Raw genomic sequence first — 13,683 nt, 5'->3', positions numbered from 1 at the left:
TTTTCCATTTTAAAATCGAAATCATCCTCAAGTGAGGGAAATGCAACCACTGTTTTAGAGTACTCTGGTGTATTATTCATGATGGTGTAATTCTCTTTTTAACTTCTTCTCTTTGTAACTACTTGGTATAACGGCTCTTTACAGATCCTCTTTCCTTCTAAAATTGGTCAAAAGTTTGTTCTTTACTAGGTTCAGTAATCTCTAAAACCGATACCGGCAACACATGCATTATTTCCATTTATCATGAAAGATACTGATCATTTTTGTAACTAGATATGATACCATACCAGGATGGTAAGTTTCTTGCATTATCATGCGTATCATGATGAAAGTAAAACAGTTCAAAATAGGGATGAAACCTTTTTATTGCCATATAAAATTAATTATAAAATTAATACTGGATATTAGAACTACATGATCTAAATTTTCAGAGATTTGGAGGGCCAAAGCAGAATTAATATACTCTTTTTTATTTTAAATTTCACGTCCCAGAGAAATCGTGTGATCATGCTGGCTTTTCCCCGGGAGCCAGCGTTTGCCCCCCCCTCAAAAATACTCCCGGGGAAAATTCCCCTCCCCCGTGGAAAATTCCTCCCTATTTTCCCTTTTGATAATTCCTAATTTTCATCAGAAGGAAATTGAAACTTCTACTCTCCTTTTTAATTCAGGGGCAATCGTATTGCCTTCCCTAGTAGTGTTCTGCTATTGCCTCCATGCCAATCACAGCAAATCCTGTGCCGGAGGGGAGGGCTTTAAATGCTTCCCGAGGTCTTTTGAATACATATCTTTAGAAACTTGTCATTCTATATTTCGCTGTAACTCGGCCTTTAGCATTTTCCATGTTCTACTTTTCCAGCAATGCTATAATGTGATAAACCCACTGTCCTAGTTCCAGTTTCCGGAAAACACCAACACCATAGAAGAAATTTCACACAAATCACATCAAGGCTAGATACTAGCTTCTTGTTCAAAGAATTCAATTCAGAAGTGGAGCAATATGGAATATCAAAATTGGTATAGGGGAGACTAGCCCACGATCAGCACAGTCCACGTTTAGCCAAAACAATTAATCTCAATATAAAAACCTATGGGGATTTCTGGTGGAATATGCGAGCTCTGACAGATAGCAGTGTATGTTTTTTAAAATGTCTGGCCTTGATTATTACTTTTAACAAAAAGATTCAGTGGATGACGTACTACCGAGATTGATTAATATATTTACGAGTTTTATATTCGACTTCTACATTTTGCTTCTTCACGAACTGGTCTATTAATGAATGAGACAAATTCTCCCTTATTTCTCTCTCCCTTGTAGAGAAATCTACATCAAAATAACCCTTCGTCTTACACTGCGAAATATATCCCCATTAGAAAGGCCACCACTCAGTGATAGTTCTAAAAATAGCTTTTTAAAGCTATTTTTATTCTTGAATATATTACTTAAAAAGTATTTGTAAACATATCCCCCGAATTTTGGGAACGTCAAGAGTAAATAGCCTCCAATTTTTATACGGAGAACCATCCCAAAATCGGAAGATCTTATTCTTATGGACTGTTTATGAGATCTGAGAAAGACAAGGCTTATGTTGAACATCGTTGGTGGTTTCAAGATAAATACTGGACACAACAAATTATGCCACCATTAAAACTATAATGAAATAAAATCCAGAATTTTTTTTCAGTTTAACTTTGAATTTTTGCATTTGAGCTATTGTTACCTATTAGAAAAAAATCATTGAAAGTTATATAAAAAGGCAAATGTTTTCTTTATGATTATGCCAAAAAAAAATGAGACATAGTAACATGAAATTCGGCTAAACCCTGAGCTTCAAAATATAATAGCTAAACTATTTTGAATAATCGTTTAATCACTAAAATAACTTCTATAATCAATGCTGACTTCGAAAAAAAATTTTTTTTACTTGAAAGAAATGGACTCTACTTGAAGCCTCCTCTGCTTAACAATAAGGCAATTTCAAGTTTAGTCAATTTTACTTTGCTTACCCTAGAAAAATGGACTTTAAACTTAAATAAAGACAAACACTTGGGACAATGCCAAGCATTTAGTTTATCGAGAAGTTTCAATTTTATAATCTCAAACATATTCACCAGATATTTTTCAACTTTGTTATACTTCAATGGCTGTCACTGCATCAAAGAAAAGGTCTCTAATGTCCATTTTCCTATAAAAAAAAATTAAACAAATTAGATGTGGAAGAGCAAATCCTAAAATTCTTCTTAATAATGGAACCAGGCCAATTTAAAACTTGCTGATAAAAAATCAAATGTATGAATGAAATATTTTCTTCCCTTAACTTCAATGTTGAACTTGTAACACAAAAGTGGAAAACTGAAATGGTAAGACAATGCTTTGAAAAGCCTGTATCAATACTAGTTGGTACCCAACTTTTCTTTATTAATGATTTTTTTTTATATATATTTTGCTTCGTTCATTACCGGTAGCTCTGTCCCAAGCTTTTCTCTTTTATAAAGACTTCCTTAAATTGTTACTTTGATTAGTGAATCATCAAGTTTGTGCTCGGAGGTTCAACATTGCTCAACTCTGCAAACTAAGCAGTAAACACTAATGGGAGCTGCAGTCGTATGTAATTTAATTTTGTCCACGAGTGCAACTACAATGTAGTTTGGGCGTAACTAATAAACAAACGATATTCGCCATCAAAATTCTTCAACATAACTGGCTAAGTTCGTTTGTCTGCAAGCATAGCATATGAGAGAGAAAGAGAGAGAGAGAGAGAGAGAGAGAGAGAGAGAGAGAGAGAGAGAGAGAGAGAGAGAGAGAGAGAGAGAGAGAGAGAGGGAGATAACGACATCAAATATTTCGTGGATTCCTTTTACATGATATTAATGTTTTAGTCTCTGAACATTTTTTTCGATTTTGTTGGTAAACTTAGGCCTTTAGCGTAATTCTTTACTTTTTTTATTTGCAACAAAGCTGGTTGGTACTGAACTTTTTGCCGATGGAGTTAGGTTTCAGATGGTTGATCCTTCCTATTTCCCTCTTCAGCTAAACCCTTCTTTTGTCGTTTATCATCAGATTCTCTTATACAGATTGTCATTCAAATTTAAAATATGTGATCTAAAAAATAAGATCGTATAGTGTGGATTCTGCACCGTTTTTGGGAAAACGTTAGCACGTAGCAAAGCCTAGAACATGTATTGCTTATTAAAACCATCATTTGTAGAAGGACTCTAATCTTCTATCTATAAGGGTTGGGTAAATAAAATACATTAACTTCTGAAAAAGTATAATTTCGGCAAAAAAGCTGCCTTTTCAAGCTGACCGTCATCGTTTTAATAGTGTGTCTGAGGTCACTAAAGGGATTAAATAAGTTCTGATTTAGCTCATTTTTTACTGTTACTTTGGTTGGCAATACCATGGCTGGAGCAATAGCTGCCAACTAGTAAAGGGTAAACCACAGCTAATAGTGGCTGAAAGATAATAACACATTTCTTAAGATTTTTATCGCACTGTGATAAAATTTTCAACTATTAAAGCTAATTCTTCCCAATCACGCAAATAATGTTAATAGTTCCCCATCACACTAATAATGCTAATTTTTTAGTATTATAAAAAAAATACTGTCATATTTTCATCTGGAGAGCACTAATTTTTCTTCGTCCTCCTCACTCTTTGCACTAGGAGAATACTGGAAAATCGTAAAGACATGGATAAGAAACCATTTACTTATTATATTCTTACAAAAATGTCCAACGATATACTAGATTAGCAGACAATGCCGATTTCTTTTTCTAAGTTTTGTTGTTTTTCTTTTTTTCTCGCCTGAACAATCTGTTTTTATGAATTGATAGCTAAGAATTTTTTCTAGTTAACACTTTTGTTCCTATAGGCTAACAGAAAATAAAGGTGAAATAACCCTGAATTCCTAAATGGAAATAAGTTCAGCGTCTTTGACTGAGTTTTGGAAGCCATGCCCTTTTTTATTTTGAGTAATGATATCCAGGTTTATTACTTAATCTCTATATTCAAATAGTAATATTAAAATTTACTGCTCAAATTTGGCTGTTTTCAACTGGTTTATTCAATTCTTCTTCTAAACACAATTGTAGCTAGAAATCTTGCCAGCTTTTGTTAATGGGTGGAGGAAGAGGGTTATCGCTTTCAGAGCTACACTCACCGTTTAACAAACACTTTTTGAATGCTAAAAATAGTTATTCAAGCGTTTTTGCTACAATTACTGCTCCAGGGGTTCTATCACTTCTGGTAATTTTTATACAATATTCTTTTGTAATTAAATACTATTAGAGCAAAATTTCTACACTATTACACTTGAGAAATTTCTATTGTACGATTTTTGTGTCTTTTAGAGTATAAGTGCACTTCAGCAACCTCTCCTACAATACTTGAACATGGCCTCAGGCTATATCCAGAAGTTTACTGATTTTACTGTTTTGTAATACTATTTTCTTATTATATCTCTAACAAACTTATTGGCTGTTGGAGGAAATTATTTGGAAATCTGAAACGTTTGATTAAAAAAAAGCAGCTAAGCAAGATGACCTGTTTTAATGCTATGAACATTGATGGACAATTCATGACAGCTAAAACTTCTCACTTAGAAAAATTCAATTACTGGTTTCTTGCATATATCTTCAAGGATAAGCTAGCATGATAGAATATACTGTATTTTTTCTGAGCCTGTTTCTAAATATTTTCTATCCTTGCACAGTCTATAATTTTTCCTCCTACGTGTGCTTCGGACATGAAATAACAAAGAAACGGCTTTAATAGACCCAACCCTTCATATAGACACAAGTATTTTGAAATTTTATCGATGAAAGCAAAAAGTGAAGCAGAAAATTAAAACGACCAAAGACTATTCCTTCGGAGCTTATATTGCACACATCTATAAAACTAGAGGGGAAAACGATTAATGTTGTCCTGTGCTTGTATGATTACCCAAGATTAGTGCTTTACTGAAAACACAAGGTATTGTGAAATAGAAACATTAGGCACCTTAAGATATTTTCATGATGTAAAAATAAAAAAATTTATTTTTATGCACGGATTCTGTGTTTTCAGTTTTACATGATTTTGCAAACACAGGGGAATATCTTCAGTCGGTTTATTTGTGCTACTTACTTAGAAGTAGTGGAAAACAATAGTTACTGATCGTTTTAAGCTTCAACTTCCATCAGAAACCCCTTTATCTTTTAATTAATACCAAACCTTAAATGAAACTAATCAAGTGAGAAAAACTAGAAAGCTACGGCTTACAGTAGTACCAGTATACTACGAGAATAAAAAAGTAAGAAAAAAAATTCACGAAGAAACAAAATCATTGGCACAAATCAAATATTTGTTGAAGAAGGTTCAAGGCCTTAGCAGCAAATCAGTCATTTTTGATCGGGTGGATCCTATAAGATACATGGATTTTGCCGTATATAACCTACGTTAAGATATTATGATCGTCCGAAAACATAGATATACACATTTTATCTCATTTTTTAGCAGAGGGTTGTCAGATATTTTTTATTCAAGGAAGCCGATGGCGTCAATTGTCAGAAGAAGGGAAGGGGCAAAGCATATTCTCAAAATTTAGAAAGGGGGGCAAACTCATCATTTACTTGTTTTTTTAATTAAATACGAAAAAGGCAATTTTCAATGGAAGTACTCAAAAAAGATATTTTTCAAGATGTTTGGGGGGGGGAGGCTAAAAAATATAGTGAGCATATTTTCGTTATATGGTACAACCCCCCTCCCCTAATTGATGTGACTGGGGAATTGAAATGCAAAGAACTTCATTTCTAGAGCCAAGGTTTCCCGTTTTCCTTAGTAGTTCCTCGAACCATTCTTACTGTAATTTTTATCAATGACTATTTAGATGAGTCTACAGAAGTTTTCCTTGGTAGTTACTCGGACCATTCTTACTGTAATTTTTTTCAATGACCATTTAGATGAGTCTACAGATGTTTTCCTTGGTGCATGTTTAAATGATATTTTCGTCATCACAACTAATGATATACATGACTTTGAGCATCCACAGTCACGAGATGAGTCACGACCCAGGGCCTATTCCAACTCGTTTGAAACTACTATACATTTTAATTTGTCTTTAATAAAAATTTATCTATAATTTTTCTATAATCTATATATAATCTATAATCTTTTTTCTATATATAAAATTTATCTATAATTTTAATTTATCTATTCATCTTCATTTCGTTCGGAATTTTACACGGTGCAAACAATCATCCGCATCAAGGATAGGTGGTTACGGCCAAAGCTCAAACTCCACATGAGTGATAACCTTCCCTCCCCTCCCAACCAACACAAAGTTAAAAGTTTTAGTAATGCTACGAATATTGGATAATTACTTCATTTTAATCCATCAGTATCCAGTCGAACTTTTAATAATGAGCGCAATTCCATGAGCCCAATTCCCTTCTAAAGAAATACATACTTGGTACAACTCAAATATCTATGTTTATATCCATGTCTCGTACCATTTCTTTGCTGAAGATAGTTTCACAGTTTTGGTAAAAAAAAAAAAAGAAATTCCAACTAAGGAATATATTCTATAACTCAAAAAAAGTTAATTGATTAAAACCAATTTATGATTCAAATGGCAACTACACATACACATAGTGACCAAAAACTTGCCAACAACAGCACAAACGTTGTAAGAAATGGTAATAGCAAAATTGGCTATTTATTTCAGCAATATATTCTTTTTTACGTGAAATTTAAGCATTTCCATATTAACTTTAGTAACTTTATTTTTCTTAAACTTGGCAACGACAGCAGAAACATTGTGGGCCATGGTAATAGCAAAATTGGCTATGTATTTCAGCAATATATTCTTTTTTACGTAAATTTTAAGCACTTCCATATTAACTTTAGTAACTTTATTTCTTTTTAAACTTGGCAACAACAGCAGAAACATTGTAAGCCATGGTAATAGCAAAATTGGCTATTTATTTCAGCAATATATTCTTTTTTACATGAAATTTAAGCATTTCCATATTAACTTTAGTAACTTTATTGTGTTGCGAGAGCAACACTTTGGTTTTGTACCGTTTTTTTTTGTTTTTTTGTTTTTTTTTCCTATGCCGCCGATCTCAGCTTATTCCTGGAAACTGGTAAGGGTCTAACCTGTGCGGTTTTTACGGAAAGTGTGGACCTCAGGCCGGATTGATGAATATGACATTACATTTTGGAAAGCTCCGTAGAACTCTTGCCTGGGGCCAAAAAGGATGGTTTTTGCTTGTCCTCGAGCCAGAGCCTATGGTGTGCGAAGTGAAGTGGAGTTATATAGCCTATGTCAGAGAAGAGTATCTGAAGTTGTGCAGCCAAGCTTTCGTTTCATCAAACCATGTTTCTGCTTTCGAGTGGAAAGCTCCGTTCTAGCAGGCAAGCAGGCAGGCACCAGTTTCAAATTGAAGATGGACTAAAATCTATAAGTGTTAAATATATGCGGTAGTTCCCCGGCCCCACAGCCAATATATCTTCTTTGAGTGATAAATAGAAAAATTTACAGAAACAAAAAAGTGCGATTTTCCCACGGGTCCGAAAGTGCTGCCATCTATTGTTTCTAGCCATTTCTGTTCGTGATTTCAGCTGACTTTACCATTCTTTTTTTTTTTCTACTTGGTATTGCAATAGAGAAATGGTATCAGATATACCTCTTAAACTTTAAAAGTTCTCTCATTGCTAAAGAAATTAGAGCTTATCCTTTGCTCCTTTCTAAGTGGTGGTGTTAGAAAGTTGGCCTCCGGCAAAAAAGTCAACTTTTGAACTAAGACAGATAGAATTTTTTTTTCAATGACAATCGATAGATCTTGATGAGCTGATCAAAGCATATGTCATCCATTTTTTGTTACAAAAATTCCTTCATGACATACACCAGTTTGAAAGTTTCAAGGGGTTGACAACTTCAGTGGTAAGGTACACACTTGAACCAAAAATAGGCCGATACCAATTGTGAGATATGTAGGGGACTTCCAAGCAACAGTCGATTATTAGCTTATAATCATCTTTGGCAATGAGGGGTTTGCAACTTTTGCTGATTGGTGTACCTATTATCTGTTTCTGGTGTAATTGATGGTAAGAACAACTTGGTTCCCGATTGTAAGACATGTAGGGGAGTTGTAAGTAATAATCGGCTGTTAGGCTACAACGACTTCAGCGACAAGGGGTTTGCAACTTTTGCTAGTTGGTGTACCCATTATTTGTTTCCGGTGAACTTGGATGTATATCACGGGAGAGGGACTTGTAAGTAAGAATCGGTTGCTAGAGGAGGTTCATCAGAGGCTAAAAATTTGTGCAAATTGGTGCACATCTATGGTATTTGATCCTGAAAAGTCACGAATAGCTTTATAATACCAACTAGATTATATAAGATAATGTTCCAAGTTTCCATCGGTCACGATTTCTACGATTGAAAAGGATAAAGTTCAACTGGCTGCAAACTCAATTTAGTCCCTTCTTCCGATATTCTTTTGCTGTTGTTTTTTCAACGCTGAAGAACTTGATCATGTGATTACTGATTGTATTCTGCTTTGAATATGCCGTTTTGAATGCTTTGATAGTTTTGACAACTTCAGAATTTAACCGATAGCGAAGAAACAAAACCAAAGTGTTGCTCTCGCAAAACTTTTATCGGCGAAGCCAGACAAAGGTTGCCGCAACACTTCACGTTGCCCAGGCAACGTAGGTCTAGTTTTTCTTAAACTTGGCAACGACAGCAGAAACATTGCAAGCCATGGTAATAGCAAAATTGCTATTTATTTCAGCAATATAATCTTTTTTACGTAAATTTTAAGCACTTCCATATTAACTTTAGTAACTTTATTTTTTCTTAAACTTGGCAACAACAGCAGAAACATTATAAGCAATGGTAATAGCAAAGTTGGCTATTTATTTCAGCAATATATTCTTTTTTACGTGAATTTTAAGCATTTCCATATAAACTTTAGTAACTTTATTTCTTTTTAAACTTGGCAACAACAGCAAAAACATTGTAAGCCATGGTAATAGCAAAATATGGCTATTTATTTCAGCAATATATTCTTTTTTACGTGAAATTTAAGCATTTCCATATTAACTTTAGTAACTTTATTTTTTCTTAAACTTGGCAACAACAGCAGAAACATTGTAAGCAATGGTAATAGCAAAGTTGGCTATTTATTTCAGCAATACATTCTTTTTTACGTGAATTTTAAGCATTTCCATATAAACTTTAGTAACTGTAATTTTTTTTAAACTTTTTTTTTCTGCTGCAACAACAGCAGAAACATTGTAAGCAATGGTAATAGCAAAGTTGGCTTATTATTTCAGCAATATATTCTTTTTTACGTGAATTTTAAGCATTTCCATATTAACTTTAGTAACTGTATTTTTTTACAAACTTGGCAACAACAGCAGAAACATTGTAAGCAAAGGTAATAGCAAAGTTGGCTATTTATTTGAGCAATATATTCTTTTTTACGTGAAATTTAAGCATTTCCATATTAACTTTAGTAACTTTTTTTTTTTTTTTTAACTTGGCAACAACAGCAGAAACATTGTAAGCAATGGTAATAGCAAAATTGGCTATTTATTTCAGCAATATATTCTTTTTTACATGAAATTTAAGCATTTCCATATTAACTTTAGTAACTTTATTTTTCTTAAACTTGGCAATGACAGCAGAAACATTGCAAGCCATGGTAATAGCAAAATTTGCTATTTATTTCAGCAATACATTCTTTTTTACGTAAATTTTAAGCACTTCCATATTAACTTTAGTAACTTTATTTTTTCTTAAACTTGGCAACAACAGCAGAAACATTGTAAGCCATGGTAATAGCAAAATTGGCTATTTATTTCAGCAATATATTCTTTTTTACGTGAAATTTAAGCATTTCCATATTAACTTTAGTAACTTTATTTTTTCTTAAACTTGGCAACAACAGGAGAAACATTGTAAGCAATGGTAATAGCAAAGTTGGCTATTTATTTCAGCAATATATTCTTTTTTGCGTGAATTTTAAGCATTTCCATATAAACTTTAGTAACTGTAATTTTTTTTAAACTTTTTTTTTCTGCTGCAACAACAGCAGAAACATTGTAAGCAATGGTAATAGCAAAGTTGGCTTATTATTTCAGCAATATATTCTTTTTTACGTGAATTTTAAGCATTTCCATATTAACTTTAGTAACTGTATTTTTTTACAAACTTGGCAACAACAGCAGAAACATTGTAAGCAAAGGTAATAGCAAAGTTGGCTATTTATTTGAGCAATATATTCTTTTTTACGTGAAATTTAAGCATTTCCATATTAACTTTAGTAACTTTATTTTTTTTTTTTTTAACTTGGCAACAACAGCAGAAACATTGTAAGCAATGGTAATAGCAAAGTTGGCTATTTATTTCAGCAATATATTCTTTTTTACGTGAATTTTAAGCATTTCCATATAAACTTTAGTAACTGTAATTTTTTTTTAAACTTTTTTTTCTGCTGCAACAACAGCAGAAACATTGTAAGCAATGGTAATAGCAAAGTTGGCTATTTATTTCAGCAATATATTCTTTTTTACGTGAATTTTAAGCATTCCCATATAAACTTTAGTAACTGTATTTTTTTTTTTTTTTAACTTGGCAGCAACAGTAGAAACGTTGTAAGAAATGGTAAAAGCAAAATTTGCTATTTATTTCAGCAATATATTCTTTTTTACGTGAATTTTAAACATTTCTATATGAACTTTAGTATTTTTATAGTAACTTTTTTTCATAGTAACTTTAAACCAAACATCAGAAACATTTTTCCTAATTCAGCTTAGATTTAAAAAATTTTTTTCGTAAACCACAAAAATTTTCTTTTTCTTTTTCTTTGCAATGATATGTTAAAAAATATATATTAAAATTAATTTATGAATTTTGAATAACATATGGATAAGACAAAACCTATTGAAAGCATACAAAATGACTTACCATTATGCGGGAGCTGATGGTGGTTCTACGGCGGAAGTTAGCAGCAGGAAAATGTCCTCCTCTGAAGCCAAAATTTCCTCCTCTTCCATAACCAGAATAGCCCCCTCTTCCTCCTCGGAACGGTTGAGTTGTTGAGCTTCGATTATAGTAATAGGTGGCAGAATTTGGCCCTCGTTGGTAATCGCTTGGAGCCCTGACACCAAAAGTTTGTTGATTAATAGCAATCTCTTTACGCCTGAAAAATAGCTGAGGTCGATTCAAAGCTATACGCATAGGTTATTTGAGCTGATTCGGTAATTTTAATCCAAGTTAAGTTTCGTTATGATAATATTTCAACTGGTATTAATGACAAGCGCAGTTTATAAGCTTTAAACTCAATGTTTCAGCAGCTATTCAGAAATATAGGTTTTATTTCTCCTCAGTTCAAATTTGAATTACAGAATAACATCCTGAATTTTAGTAAACATTAGAAGTTTAGACTGAGCGTTAAGCTATTTATAAAGATTAAATGAACAATTCTTAACAGGTTTGGTTTCATAGAAAAAATTTCATGTTTTTGATATAACCATCATTCTATCAAATAAGTTCCCCCTAAATTCATTGAAGAAGTAGCCATAGTCATGTAATTGAGTACCACAAAGAAATAAATAGCTAAATCCTCAGATCTGCACATAAATATCTAAGTATGACTACGGAGCCGTCTCTAGGAGGGAGAGGCAACCGGGGTATTTGTCCCAATACCCCATTGCCCAGCTATGGCTTGGGGGCAATGCGGCTGGGGAATTGCCCACTTTGATTCAATTTTCGCTTTGATTTGCCTTACTTGCTTATATTTGAGTCGGGAGGGGGCGCTGTAATTAATTTCTCCCAGGGCACCACCAACCTTAGGAACGGCGATGTATGACTGTGATGTTTTTGCTTTTTTTTTAGGAAGCCAAGTTAATTTCCTGTAAGAGGAAGTAAACTTTATTTTTGTTTATCAAATTTTCACCGGAATTTAGGAATTTTCGTTTTATCGAAAAATTCTTTAGCATAAGCTTACCCAATCAACGTTGCCGGTGACACTTAAAACACAAGCAATAGATAACGCAGGCTCCACAAATAATTTTTGATCAACAAAATTTTTCAGCTTTACAAAGATAAAAATGCTATAATCTTAGTTATGCAAAGGCTAATGATTGATTCTTTCATAGGGTCAAAATTCAGGCCGACCTCTGACTCTCTGAGACCCACTTTCCGGTTAAGGAATAAAAATGTTAACTATTTTCGTCTAGATATGGAGACATGCTATCTAGGTCAATTCTATCGAGCGATGTTGGCAAAAGTACTTAGTTTAGTTCGTTAGCCTAAGTAAAAAGTGATCTTCGTCAATAGAGATTCTAGGGGTTTCCCCCCCCCACTCACACACACCGAAAAATGCTCCAAACAAAAAATAACACCCTTCTCCCGCAGAAAGTACCCGCTCCCTTAGAAAATACCCCCCACGGCTGATGGAACTCCAATTGATTTCTATGAATATTTCTGGTCAACACTGTTATTATAAAAGTAAAAAGTAACATTAAACACCAAAATTAGCAGAGCCTATTCTGTATAGGAGCGGGACTGCTCCTTTCTTATCCCCACCTCCACCTCATGGTCGTAAAAGCTTCGCAGAATGCTCATTTGATCAAAAAGTAAGAGTTCTAGTCTTTTTTTATAAGTCAAAAGTGATTGGAAACCAACCAGCCGCGGGGAGGGTGGGGTATATTCCAGGGGGTATTTTACGGTGTTTATTTTTCACGGGGGTGGGTATTTTCGCGTGGGGTATTATCCAAGAGCATTTCCTGGTGGGTATTTTCTGCAGGGGAGGGGTATTTTCCAGGGGGTCAACGGGGGAGGGGATTTTCCGGAGGGGATAAACGTTGTTTCCCGCCAATAGAAAACATTAAAATTAAATAAAATATTGTTTTCAAATGAAAGTAAAGAGCAATATTAAATCTCAGAAAGAACAGAAATTATCCTTTGTAAAATTGGGAATAACACCATCTCTTTTAAAGAACTTAAAATAATACTTAATTGAAAGCATTTTATGTACAGCAACTAAGGGCAGCTGATGATTGCAAGTGCTATATTTACCATTACCTTTCAAGATATGTGAACAAAATTTTTAAAGATAATCTTCAAAACAAATGCGAATAATCTTTTTCATCACATTGTTCTTGGATTAAAACGTTCATTCTGGAAGCATTGGAGCAAAAATAGAAACTTTAACATAAATAACCTCTATTTAAAAAAGTAGCAGACCTCCCCCCCCCCATCTCTAAAGGTCATGATAATTTTTCTTGGTTTTAATCTTGAAAATATATATGAAATTTCATAACTGACAGAGGGACAAGAGGAATACTCTACTAGATTACTACTATGATACTCTACTAGATATCTATTATCTTTCCAAATATACGCATCAATTCACATACAGACTCATTCCCCCCCCCCTTCCTCGTGGTTCCATATATATCCCTAATAATGTATTTCTCCATTTCTTCAATCTAGTCATACATCATAGCTTCTAAATTAAAACGGTTATCTTCTCAGTCTGTAATTTATCTCCGTGTGTGATTGAGGGCGTAATTTACTTAAGTAGTATTTGAAATGATAGTAAATGCGTACAATAACGGAAGGAAACACGATAATCTGATTAATAAAAGCATCCTTACATTACAGCCATCTTGAAACCTATTGGAAA

The 13,683-nt window shown here is 33.5% G+C and overlaps 1 long non-coding RNA gene across 1 annotated transcript; it reads right to left on the bottom strand.

Annotated features, from left to right (window-relative positions):
• Positions 1 to 1,848: 1,848 nt before the first annotated feature.
• Positions 1,849 to 13,050, bottom strand: LOC136031942 (uncharacterized). Its single transcript, XR_010618619.1, has 2 exons — positions 10,959 to 13,050; positions 1,849 to 2,183 (listed from the first exon to the last, which is right to left on the bottom strand). It is a non-coding gene; the product is annotated as an uncharacterized LOC136031942 (long non-coding RNA).
• Positions 13,051 to 13,683: the final 633 nt, after the last annotated feature.

Source organism: Artemia franciscana, chromosome 10 (assembly GCF_032884065.1).
Source record: "Artemia franciscana chromosome 10, ASM3288406v1, whole genome shotgun sequence".
NCBI lineage: Eukaryota > Metazoa > Arthropoda > Branchiopoda > Anostraca > Artemiidae > Artemia > Artemia franciscana.
Note: the sequence above shows the minus strand (reverse complement) of the source record. Positions and strands in the feature narration are given on the sequence as shown.